Raw genomic sequence first — 10,000 nt, 5'->3', positions numbered from 1 at the left:
GTGTGTGTGTGTGTGTGTGTGTGTGTGTGTGTGGTGTGTGTGTGTGTGTGTGTGTGTGTGTGTGTGTGTGTGTATGTGTGAGTGAGTGTGTGTCCATGTGTGTGTGTGTGTGTGTGTGTGTCCATGTCTCTGTGTGTGTGTGTGTGTGTGTGTGTGTGTGTGTGTGTGTGTGTGTGTGTGTGTAGAGAGAGAGAGAGAGAAAGAGAGGGCGACAGACAGAGACAGACAGACTGATGTTTTGCTTTCTCTTCTATATTGACAGTATTGCAAATCCTTTCAAACCATGTAGCCAGAGACATAAATGCCTTTTCCACATGCACACATTTTTCATTCACATGTCTTTTCAAATGGTGTCTGGCTTCCTTTCAGCCAAGCACTAGGAGTCTCATTCAATATAAATGTGTGTGTGTGTGTGTGTGTGTGTGTGTGTGTGTGTGCTCCCCGCGGGCGCACGTGTGTGTATAAGTGTTAGAACACTGAATTCCTCCCTCCCTCCACCTCACTCTCTCTCTCTCCCCCTTCACCCCCCCCCCCCCCCCCACACACACACACACACACCCACACCCACACACACACCTCCTCTCTTCCTGTGTGTAAGAACTAGGAGCGTCAGTCTTTCTCTGTGTGTCTGTCTGTCTCTGTCTCTCTGCATAAGAGAGAAAGAGATAACTCAGAACTCAAAACGTTTTTTTTATTCAAGGATTCAGATTTTAGGCATGGCCCATTCTTCTAGTCTGTCCTTGCTAATCTACATCAGTTACAATATCACATATACACATATATTTAATGAAAAGGGGAGAATGAGAGAATTTTTTTTTTTAAAGTCCTGCAGAAAGAATATGATAAGGAACAGACACACGCGCACGTGCACGCACACTCACACACAGATTGACAGATAGATGAGAGAGAGGGGGGGGGGGGGTGGGGGGGGGGCGGGGGGAGGGAAGAGAAATATGTCATCAGTATCGACAACCGGATGACTAACAGAGAGACAGAGAGACACAGAGAGAGAGAGAGAGAGAGAGAGAGAGAGAGAGAGACAGGCAGACAGAGGAAGTCAGAGAGACAGACAGAGGAAGTCAGAGAGACAGACAGAGGAAGACAGAGAGACAGACAGAGGAAGTCAGAGAGACAGACAGAGGAAGTCAGAGAGACAGACAGAGGAAGACAGAGAGACAGACAGAGGAAGACAGAGAGACAGACAGAGGAAGTCAGAGAGACAGACAGAGGAAGACAGAGAGACAGACAGAGGAAGACAGAGAGACAGACAGAGGAAGACAGAGAGACAGACAGAAAAGGGGACGCACACTCACACAAGGCCTGGATGGGAGACCAATAAAGACCAACCTTGTCACACTGGCTCCGGTGCTACTTGGGAGGCACAGTGCTCCCCTCCCCCCCCCCCCCCCCCCACACACACACCCACTACCACCACTTATCACCTACCTCCCCCATTTCTATCCCTCTCTATCTCCGCTTTTACCTTCTCCTTCTCTCCCTCTCTCTCCTGCCGTCCACCTCCCTCTCTCTCTCCCCTTTTACCTTCTCCTTCTCTCCCTCTCTCTCCTGCCGTCCACCTCCCTCTCTATCTCCGCTTTTACCTTCTCCTTCTCTCCCTCTCTCTCCTGCCGTCCACCTCCCTCTCTCTCTCCCCTTTTACCTTCTCCTTCTCTCCCTCTATATCTCCCCTTTTACCTTCTCCTTCTCTCCCTCTCCGCTTTTACCTTCTCCTTCTCTCCCTCTCTCTCTCCCCTTTTACCTTCTCCTTCTCTCCCTCTCTCTCTCCCCTTTTACCTTCTCCTTCTCTCCCTCTCTATCTCCCCTTTTACCTTCTCCTTCTCTCCCTCTCTCTCCCTCTCTATCTCTCCTTTTACCTTCTCCTTCTCTCCCTCTCTCTCCCTCTATATCTCCCCTGTTACCTTCTCCTTCTCTCCCTCTCTATCTCCCCCTTTACCTTCTCCTTCTCTCCCTCTCTCTCTCTCCCCTTTTACCTTCTCCTTCTCTCCCTCTCTCTCTCCCCTTTTACCTTCTCCTTCTCTCCCTCTCCCCTTTTACCTTCTCCTTCTCTCCCTCTCTCTCCTGCCCTCCAACCCCCCCTCTCTCTCCCCCTCTCTCTTTCACCCATTCTCTGTTTCTCTTTTCTCTCCCTCTCCTCCCCCACCCTCTCTCTCCTTCTCCACCCCCCTCTCTTTCTTTCACTCATTCTCTCTTTCTCTTATCTCTCCTTCTCCCCCCCCCCCTCTCTCTCCCCCCCGTTCCCTGCTCTCTCCGTCCTGTTTCTTACATATAGCTGTCTCTGTCTTTGTTTCAGTTTCTACACTCCACCCCCTCTCTCTGTGTGTCTCTCATATCTATCTATCTGTCTATCTATCTATCTGTCTATCTATCTATCTGTCTGTCTAGCAGGCAAACCAGACAATAGGGAGTTACAGTAGTCAAGGCGAGAGAGAATGAGAGAAACGCCAAGTCTGGATGTTGCGTCGGTGGACAGATATTTCCGAACAGAACTGATGCGCGCGCGCGGGGGCGTGTGTGTGTGTGTGTGTGTGTGTGTGTGTGTGTGTGTGTGTGTGCGCGCGCGCGCGCGGCGTGATTTCATATACGTCTGAGCCATGGTATACATTGAATAAAACAACCCTCTCCCTCTCAGCCTCTATGAGTGTACATGTGAATGAATGAATGAAAGAATGAATGAATGTGAGTGTGAGTGAATGAGTGTGTGTGTGGGAGGGGGGGGGGGGGGTGAGCGAGAGTGAGAGGGCGAGCGAGCGAGCGAGCAAGCGAGAGAAATACGTGTGTGTGTGTGTGTGTGTTTGTGTGTGTGTGTGTGTTCATATTATGTATTATTATTACAGAGTTCATAAACTCTCTTGCTCCTCCGCCATCCCCACCATCACACCCTATCCCTTATGTCAATCAAGCTGTCACTACCCCCCCCCCCCCCCCCTCCCCCCCCCCCCCCCCACACACACACACACCTCCCCTCCCCGCCACACACACACACACTCCGCTCCAGCACCAGAACAGCACTCTGTTACTCGACCCTGCCCCGCATCCCCCCCACCCCCCATCCCTCTTCCACACCTCCTCCTCCTCCTTCCTCTCCCCCCCCTCCCCCCTCCCTATCACACATTCCTTCACTTCCTTTTTTGTTGTTTCTTACCGCGCGCACTCGCCCCGAACTTCGGAACGCACATGTACTCACGCATACGCGAACACACACACACACACACACACACACACACAGAGATACCATGTTCGAGCGTGTACATTGATATACATGTAATAAATTATATGTCTATCATTATTTCTTAAATACTTCAAGAAACCGATCAACAGAGAGAGAGAGAGAGAGAGAGAGAGAGAGAGAGAGAGAGAGAGAAAAGAAATTAGAAAAACAATCCATATTCAACAAAAATTGAAACATGAAACATGCAAACACTAACACCCTTGTCACCCCCTCCGCCCCTGCCCCCCAAAAAACAGCAACAACAACAAACACCAGAAACAAAAATTCCAGCGAAAACTAAATCCAAAACAACTGGTTAATCCAAATCAAACTCACCTTCAATCCAAGTGCCCTCGGCTCCTGACGACGACGACGACGACGATGATGACGGAAGGTTCTTTTCTTCTCCTTCTCAGTTTCGTCAACAGTTCCTCGTGTGTCCTTGTTGTTGTCGTTGTTCTGTTTTCACAAACTCTCTCACAACTCCAACTTCTCCAGGTTTGTCCCCCTCAAAGGAAACAACTTTCTGTTGTCCACCAAAACACCCCTCCCTTCACCTTTCGGCATGCGTGGTTATCAGCGGTAGATTCTCACAGCCCCAGTTGTCGCTGTATTAGCAGTTGTAGCAGCAGCAGCAGCAGTAGTTGTATGTAGTTGTAGCAGACGTAGTACTGCTATAGTAGCACTGAACACCCAGTCGCAGCAGGCAGTAGTAAGTTGTAGCACCAGAGAGAATGCTGGTTTCGGCACGGCACACGCACACACAAACACAAACACATACACATTCACCAGCACAAGAAGCCCAGAAATAGTATATTCTGCGGCGGCGCTGCAGACAAGTTGGTTGCTCAATGTCTGGGGTACAGGGTAAGCACTTGACGAACGGCACACGCCTCACACACTCTCTCACACACTAGTCTGTGCGAAGTTACGTGTGTGTGTGTGCGTGTGAGAGAGAGAGAGAGAGAGAGAGAGAAAGAGAGGGCGAGAGAGGGAAACAGAGAGAGAGCGAGAGAGCAGTCTCGCAATGCGACGCTGACTGCTTTACTACTACAGCCGTCTCGCCGCCCAAAGCAAAAGTGGCGCAGCCAACACACACACACACACACACACACACACACATACGCCCCTCCCCACACACACGCACAGACCTTCAGCAAAAGGTTGTCGACACAGCAAGTTCTTTTTATTCTTCTTCTGTCTAGCAGACACCACAAAAAATGAAACACCCTTGTCGCTGTGCATTATATACTGTACTATCACGAGCCACTTACCTTCCAACTTACAGTCCTTCACAATCTAAAACACAAACACACACACTCAACAGAAAAGTATTTTCTTACACCTACCACCACACACCACATGGGGCAACACTGAACAACACACGGACAGACAGGCAGACTGACAAACAGGCGAGCGCGTGTGTTCGTTGAAGTTATATCGAAGCATGCGTTTTCAGCGGTCCTTAGAACAACAACACAGTATCTAAACTGTCCGTGTGTTTTCAACGGGCCTTAGAACAACACAGAAGACTATCTAAACTGTCCGTGTGTTTTCAACAGGCCTTAGAACAACAACTACACAGTATCTAAACTGTCCGTGTGTTTTCAACGGGCCTTAGAACAACAACACGGTATCTAAACTGTCCGTGTGTTTTCAACAGGCCTTAGAACAACAACACGGTATCTAAACTGTCCGTGTGTTTTCAACGGGCCTTAGAACAACAACACAGTATCTAAACTGTCCGTGTGTTTTCAACGGGCCTAAGAACAACAACACGATATCTAAACTGTCCGTGTGTTTTCAACGGGCCTTAGAACAACAACACAGTATCTAAACTGTCCGTGTGTTTTCAACAGGCCTTAGAACAACAACACAGTATCTAAACTGTCCGTGTGTTTTCAACGGGCCTTAGAACAACAACACAGTATCTAAACTGTCCGTGTGTTTTCAACGGGCCTAAGAACAACAAGAAGACTATCTAAACTGTCCGTGTGTTTTCAACAGGCCTTAGAACAACACAGTATCTAAACTGTCCGTGTGTTTTCAACAGGCCTTAGAACAACAACACGGTATCTAAACTGTCCGTGTGTTTTCAACAGGCCTTAGAACAACAACACAGTATCTAAACTGTCCGTGTGTTTTCAACAGGCCTTAGAACAACAAGACAGTATCTAAACTGTCCGTGTGTTTTCAACAGGCCTTAGAACAACAACACAGTATCTAAACTGTCCGTGTGTTTTCAACGGGCCTTAGAACAACAACTACACAGTATCTAAACTGTCCGTGTGTTTTCAACAGGCCTTAGAACAACTACACAGTATCTAAACTGTCCGTGTGTTTTCAACGGGCCTTAGAACAACAACACAGTATCTAAACTGTCCGTGTGTTTTCAACGGGCCTTAGAACAACAACACGGTATCTAAACTGTCCGTGTGTTTTCAACGGGCCTTAGAACAACAACACGGTATCTAAACTGTCCGTGTGTTTTCAACGGGCCTTAGAACAACAACACGGTATCTAAACTGTCCGTGTGTTTTCAACAGGCCTTAGAACAACAACACAGTATCTAAACTGTCCGTGTGTTTTCAACAGGCCTTAGAACAACAACACGGTATCTAAACTGTCCGTGTGTTTTCAACAGGCCTTAGAACAACAACTACACAGTATCTAAACTGTCCGTGTGTTTTCAACAGGCCTTAGAACAACAACACAGTATCTAAACTGTCCGTGTGTTTTCAACAGGCCTTAGAACAACAAGACAGTATCTAAACTGTCCGTGTGTTTTCAACAGGCCTTAGAACAACAACACAGTATCTAAACTGTCCGGCCGGCGTTCCCGTTCAACGTTGATCAGTTGAGTTGAAGTTATTCATTTGGTGCAAAAAAAATAACTCTCTCTCTTTCTCTCTCTCTCTCTACAGAGAGAGAGAGAGAGAGAGAGAGAGAGAGAGAGAGAGATACACATAGACAGAGAGAGAAAGAGATGTGTGCGTCTGTGTGTGTGTGTGTGTGTGTGTGTGTGTGTGTGTGTGTGTGTGTGTGTGTGTGTGTGTGTGTGTGTGTGTGTGCTATTTTTGATTGGTATGGGTGACTGGTGTAGCTCTGTGATACTGTTCAATGGTTAAACAGAAATACAGACACTCTTCACCTGACATGACATCAAGTGTGACCTGACTGATGACATCAAGTGTGACCTGACTGATGACATCATGACTGATGATATCAAGTGTGACCTGACTGATGACATCATGACTGATGACATCAAGTGTGACCTGACTGATGACATCATGACTGATGACATCAAGTGTGACCTGACTGATGACATGACTGATGACATCAAGTGTGACCTGACTGATGGCATCATGACATATCAAGTGTGACCTGATGACGTCAAGTGTGACCTGACTGATGACATCATGACATCAAGTGTGACCTGACTGATGACATCATGACTGATGACATCATGACTGATGACATCAAGTGTGACCTGACTGATGACATCATGACTGATGACATCAAGTGTGACCTGACTGATGACATCATGACTGATGACATCAAGTGTGACCTGATGACGTCAAGTGTGACCTGACTGATGACATCATGACATCAAGTGTGACCTGACTGATGGCATCAAGTGTGACCTGACTGATGACGTCAAGTGTGACCAGTTCATCGTCTGGATTCCAAGCCTGACTCGCCCATCATCGCCCGTGTGTGTGTCTTTGTTGCTGTTGTTTTTAGCGAAAAGTGTACATCTTGAAATGCAGATAAGAATGATGATAATGATAATTAGTATCTACATGGCGCAGACATCTTGTGCAGACAAATCAAAGCGCTTCCACAGCAGTCAGTCACACGCATGCTGAACTCTAAACTTGATAAACTGAAGACAAGGAAGAGGCACGGGAGGGAGGCTGTCTTGGGAAGAGGTGGGTTTTAAGGCCAGACTTGAAAGAGCTGAGTGCGGAGACCTGACGAAGCTCATTTGACATGCAAGGTCCACAGACAGAGACAGAGACAGACCGACGGCCGACAGTGGAGTGTTCGATTCTGGGTGTGCGTAAACAGTGGATCCGAAGCTGATCGTGGAGAGCGAGATGGAGTGCAGAGGTGAAGGCAGCCACAGAGATAGGAAGGGGCAGATTTGTGAATACATTTATAATAAAAAGTGCAGATCTTGTATTTTATTCACTGTGAGACAGGGAGCCAATGGAGATGTTGTAAAAGAGGAGAGATGTGCTCAGATCTTTTCTTTCTGAGGACAAGTCGGGCAGCAGAGTTTTGTATGCGCTGAAGAGACTGGATGGATGAAGCAGGCAAACCAGACAATAGAGAGTTACAGTAGTCGAAGCAAGAGAGAACGAGAGAAAGGACAAGTCTATTCAAGTCCAAATGTAAGTTACAAGGCGCCAACATTTGGATCGGCGAGGACTTCTCCAGGTGTGTGAGAGATTAGGAGACTAACCCCACACCTGAAAAAGCCAGACAAGATGGGAAGAGAGCTTCCATGGTGTTCAACTGCCCTGTTGGTCCATGGTCAAAGATACACAGTAGATGGTGGTGACCCGCTGCTAGATATTCGATTGGAAATCGGCCGGTCCTCGTGTTCTGTTTTTCGTCAGGGTGTAACATTTGATTCAACGCCGGTGTTTCGCCCAGTGTTACCGACACTGACACTGCACGTGAAAGCGTAAACATGTGCGTGAGTGTTGAGAGTGTTGGTCAGAATGGTGTTTTGTGATCTGTGTTGTCCAAACAGGTCAGTGTGTCAGCATGGGTGTGACACAGATGTCTTCAATGATTCGTCTACGGCCAGCTAACCCAGTTCCGATGGCAGTGTCAATAATAGTACTCCGAATGTTTTCTTTCTTTAAAGCGGTTATGTCCAATTTTAGCATCCTCAATTCCTGGAGCTACATGCACGGTATATTTGGTGTAGACATCGCAATGCAGGCATGAAGTATAACACAAATAACAATAACTGGATATAACCTGAAAAAGCAAAGTTTCTTTCTCTCTTGTAATTGGAATGTCAATGTCCAGAGCTACTTCCGGTGTTGTTTTCAGTCTGTGCTGACAGTTTCATTTATGTTGCTGGTATAGAAGTTTAGGACTGAGGCGTTAGTGTTGAATGATGTGATCGGTGTGAACAGGACTGAGGTGTTAGTGTTGAATGATGTGATCGGTGTGAACAGGACTGAGGTGTTAACCAGTGTTGAATGATGTGATCGGTGTGAACAGGACTGAGGTGTTAACCAGTGCTGAATGATGTGATTGATGTGAACAGGACTGAGGTGTTAACCAGTGTTGAATGATGTGATCGGTGTGAACAGGACTGAGGTGTTAACCAGTGTTGAATGATGTGATCGGTGTGAACAGGACTGAGGTGTTAGTGTTGAATGATGTGATCGGTGTGAACAGGACTGAGGTGTTAACCAGTGTTGAATGATGTGATCAGTGTGAACAGGACTGAGGTGTTAACCAGTGTTGAATGATGTGATCGGTGTGAACAGGACTGAGATGTTAACCAGTGCTGAATGTGATCGGTGTGAACAGGACTGAGGTGTTAACCAGTGCTGAATGATGTGATCGGTGTGAACAGGACTGAGGTGTTAACCAGTGCTGAATGATGTGATCAGTGTGAACAGGACTGAGGTGTTAACCAGTGTTGAATGATGTGATCAGTGTGAACAGGACTGAGGTGTTAGTGTTGAATGATGTGATCAGTGTGAACAGGACTGAGGTGTTAGTGTTGAATGATGTGATCGGTGTGAACAGGACTGAGGTGTTAACCAGTGTTGAATGTGATCGGTGTGAACAGGACTGAGGTGTTAACCAGTGTTGAATGATGTGATCGGTGTGAACAGGACTGAGGTGTTAACCAGTGTTGAATGTGATCGGTGTGAACAGGACTGAGGTGTTAACCAGTGCTGAATGATGTGATCGGTGTGAACAGGACTGAGGTGTTAACCAGTGTTGAATGTGATCGGTGTGAACAGGACTGAGGTGTTAACCAGTGTTGAATGATGTGATCGGTGTGAACAGGACTGAGGTGTTAACCAGTGCTGAATGATGTGATCGGTGTGAACAGGACTGAGGTGTTAACCAGTGCTGAATGATGTGATCGGTGTGAACAGGACTGAGGTGTTAACCAGTGTTTCATATGTGCTTGTACAAGTAAGTGTTCATCTCTGTGAGTGTGTGTGTGTGTGTGTGTGTGTGCCGTGGAAGCTGCGATACTTAGACTAGAAATGAGTGTGTGGAGGAGGGGGGTAGAGGAGGTGCACGGTAATGCGTGTGTGTGTGTGTGTGTGTGTGTGTGTGTGTTGGAGCTCATGTACGTTTATATGTATTTGACTGTGCTTTCATATATGTGAAACTGCATGTTTGGTGCATTTCTGTTATGCATGTGTGGGTGTATGTGTGAATGTGTGTCTTCATATTTTACATTTATTCGCTTATTTATCACCATTGTTGTCTTATTTATTGATTTATTTATGTTTTATTATTATCATTTTATTAGTATTACTAATATTATTACTACTACCTTTTTCTATATTATAATTATTATTTATTTATTTATTTATTTATTTATGCAAGCTTATTCCCCCATTTGTTTTTTTTTTGTTTTTTTTTGTTTTTTTGTTGTTGTTTTTTCTCAAGGCCTGACTAAGCGCGTTGGGTTACGCTGCTGGTCAGGCATCTGCTTGGCAGATGTGGTGTAGCGTATATGGTTTTGTCCGAACGCAGTGACGCCTCCTTGAGCTA

At 46.6% G+C, this 10,000-nt stretch overlaps 2 protein-coding genes across 2 annotated transcripts in view; both read right to left on the bottom strand.

The window, feature by feature from the left end:
- LOC143291562 (uncharacterized) overlaps positions 1 to 4,070 on the bottom strand; it is an 82,803-nt gene extending 78,733 nt beyond the window's left edge. The window contains exon 1 of the mRNA XM_076601475.1: positions 3,566 to 4,070. The gene's annotated coding sequence lies outside the window, so the exon portion shown is untranslated. The remainder of the gene's footprint in view (positions 1 to 3,565) is intronic.
- Positions 1 to 10,000, bottom strand: part of LOC143291370 (uncharacterized) — a 222,137-nt gene that overhangs the window by 201,418 nt on the left and 10,719 nt on the right. The gene's annotated exons all lie outside the window — the stretch shown is intronic.

The sequence above is a fragment of the Babylonia areolata genome, chromosome 17 (assembly GCF_041734735.1).
Source record: "Babylonia areolata isolate BAREFJ2019XMU chromosome 17, ASM4173473v1, whole genome shotgun sequence".
Lineage (NCBI taxonomy): Eukaryota > Metazoa > Mollusca > Gastropoda > Neogastropoda > Buccinidae > Babylonia > Babylonia areolata.
Note: the sequence above shows the minus strand (reverse complement) of the source record. Positions and strands in the feature narration are given on the sequence as shown.